Consider the following 3,537-nt stretch of genomic DNA (forward strand, 5'->3'; position numbering starts at 1 on the left):
GAGCAGAGTAAAATTACCCCTATTATGGACAACAAATACTATTAGGGAGTAAATATGTTGACATGTAAGTGAAAGACTCCGAAGGCCCTGAAGAGACTTCTGTAAGAAGCTGCACTATCGATTTTACACAATAATTTTACTCACATGGATCAAAAGTTCTGTTAACTTGCCATATCAGATTTGAATAATATCGCAAGCTTTTCATAATAGCCTCCATCACCGTCACCAGTAAGGGTACTGGTATGTAATGGTATGGTGTACTGTAGCAGCACATTAAAAGTGTTTCAATTGAATTGATTCTGCATTATCTCTCTTCCCCATGTCCTTGACATTAATGCTACCAAGTTATGTTCTTGTACAGTAATTAGTTTCCATGTTATTTTATTTATTTATCGTGTCAGAAGCAAACTAAAAAAAACAATATTAGATACATTACTACATACATACATACATTATGGTTTATAAATTAAACTAGTCAAGAATGAAATAAATGATTAGACACAGATTGTGTTGTCAAACATAAGGTAATTTTAAACTATACAGTGGATGCCCAAAAATTTGCAACGTCCAGTGCACTTTGTGTAGCGTTTACGAGGTCCTCCATGGTGCACACAGTTGGAGGTAATGTGCATTGTAGTAGATGTGTTGATGTCTGCACGGCAGCTCCGCAGTCACACTGGAGAGAGTCCACCTGGAAGCCCCACCCCTCCAGATTACTCTTGGATCTTGTGACAGAAGAACGCAGGCGGTTGAGTGATTTCCAAGTGGACCATTTCTCTGTGTGGCCTGGGGGAACTACTTCTTGCGGGATCAGCCACTCCTCCAGATGCTGGCATCTGACCTGCCATCTCTTCTCCCGGTGTTGACGTGGAGTGTCAGCGAGTGGTTCTGTACTGTGAAGGAAGCTCTTTCTAGACACAAGTCTTTGCTGTGCCGGTTGGTGGCCATGTAGTGGGTGGGCTTCGGATGTTAATGCCTTCTTCATTTCACTCCGTGCTGCTGTATCTCTTCGGATGTCCGGGGGGGGGCTATGCCGGATAAGCAGTACAGTTTTTCCACAGGTGTGGCTCTTAGACAACCCGTAGTGATACGACATGTCTCATTCAGAGCAACATCAACTTTCTTTGTATGTGTAGATCTGCACCATACTGGGCAAGCGTACTCGGCTGCAGAGTAGCAGAGGGCTAATGCGGATGTGTGCACTGTGTCTGGCTGTGCTCCCTGTGTTGTTCCAGTCAGCTTCCTAACCACATTGTTCCTGGCAGCCACTTTTTGCTTTGTTTTTAAGCAGTGGTCCTTATATGTAAGAGCACGGTCCAGAGTGACTCCGAGGTATTTTGGAGTCTTGCAGTGTTCTAAAGAGGTTCCTTCCCAATCTATCTGCAAGGTTCTACTAGCGTGTCTGTTTTGGAGGTGGAAAGCACAGGTCTGGCTCTTAGAAGGATTTGGTTTCAATTGATTGTCCCTGTAATAGGCAGTTAATTCTTTCAGAGCATCAGTTAGCTTCCGCTCCACCCTCTCAAAGCTGTGATCTTGTGCTGTGATTGCTCGGTCATCTGCATATATGAAGCTTTGTGTTCCTTCTGGTAACGGCTGGTCATTAGTGTATATATTGAAGAGGGTGGGTGCCAGTACACTGCCCTGTGGCAACCCATTTTTCTGCTGCCTCCATCTGCTTCTTTGTCCTTGATATTCCACAAAATATCTTCGGTTCTGCAGAAGATTTCTAATTAGACAGGTTAGTTTATAGTCCTTGGTGAGGTTGTATAACTTCAACAACAAGAGTCTGTGGTTGACAGTGTCGTAGGCGGCTGAAAGATCTATAAACACCGCTCCTGTTATCTGCCACCTTTGGAAGCCGTCCTCTATATGCTGTGTCAAATTCAACACCTGTGCTGTACAGCTCTTCCCTTGTCTGAATCCTGCCTGTTGAGGGATCAGTAATGGTTCTATCATATCCGTAATTCTTTGGAGGATCAACCTTTCCAATACCTTATACAGGTGGCATAGGAGGGAGATTGGCCTACAGCTTTTGGAGTCATCCCGGTCTTTCCCTGGTTTATGTATAGCTATAATTTTTGCTTTCCGCCAAGATTTTGGTATCTTGCCGCTCTTGATACAATTATTCATTAGCTTGAGTAGCCAGCACTTTGCGCCTGGACCAAAGTTCTTGATCTGTTCACTTCTTACGTCATCTACCCCTGCTGCTTTTCCGACTTTGCACTTATTTAGAGCTGAGTCGAGCTCATTCAAACTGAACGGTCGAGACAGAGTGTTTCCCTCTTGTTCGGGCTCCCTTTCCAGGGTTCGTCTCCCGATTTTACTGGTATGATCAGGTTTACCATTTTTCAAAAGCTGGTATTCGATCTGGTCTGCCTTCACATTTGTATGCGTATTGGGTTGGGAGGGATCATTGTTAAGGTGTCGTAACAATCTCCAAGCCTTTTGACTACTTCTACTCATCTCACATTCTATCATCAGTTTAATCCACTGTTCTCTCTTCACCTCAGAGATTGAGGAGAGAGTATTTTGCGCAGCCAGATAAGTCTCCTCGCTATAAGGGTTTTCTTCATATAGTCGATAGTATCCGTACAGCAGAGCAGCTGTTTCAGGTGTCACACCCTGCAGATACATTGTCCTACACCCTCTTGGAATTGATGCCCGGGAGCAATGTTTGACAGTTTGAACAAAGCTGTTATACTCTTCAGGAATAGGTCGCACAGACTTAATCTCCTTGTCCAGCATCTTAGCAAATTTTTTCCAATCAGCTTTCTTGAAATTGTATCTCCGTTTGAAATTCACCTCCTGTGGCCTTATTGCTGGAAGAACTTGACACAGTAGTGGCCTGTGTTGCGTCTTTGGTATGGGCGAGCACACTGATTTGGAGCAAAGCTTTGTGATGTCTTCACTCACAAAGAGGAGGTCAGGGTTAAATCCACGTTGCCACCTGCCACTGTTGAAGGAAGGGGGGTAGCTTGCTGTCATGTATAAGAGACAACTGGCAGGATTCAGCCCAGGAGAGGACTGCCTCCCCATTTTCGTCATCTTCAGAGTATCCCCACAAATGACTATGGCTGTTAAAGTCACCGATTACTACAGACGTCTTGCTGTTATGGAAGTTCCTGGGTGGTGTGAAGGAAAATGCAGCCGAAGGGGGCTTATACACAGAGGTAGCCACGCAGTTACTCAGATCCACTGAAATGACTTCGATGTTATTTTCTACGGTGCAGTGAGCACTGATTATCTGAAGCCCTGGTTTTACAAATATAGCACTTCCATACTGAGAGTGCGGTGTTTCTGCAGCTAGTTTCATGCCCGGTATTTTTGGTCGTCTCTGTCGCTCATCTCTATGCATCTCTTGTATACACAGGACGTTGCATTTTTTGTCACGGCATAGGTTGGATAACAGATGTTCTTTGGCTGATGATATGCCTTCAATATTTATAGATATGATAGTTAAAGTTGGCTCTGATAAGGACCGTTTATTTCCATGTTATACCATGTTAAATATAGAAAGTTTAACTGTAACCAAGCAGT

Source organism: Schistocerca nitens, chromosome 3, assembly GCF_023898315.1.
Source record: "Schistocerca nitens isolate TAMUIC-IGC-003100 chromosome 3, iqSchNite1.1, whole genome shotgun sequence".
Taxonomy (NCBI): domain Eukaryota; kingdom Metazoa; phylum Arthropoda; class Insecta; order Orthoptera; family Acrididae; genus Schistocerca; species Schistocerca nitens.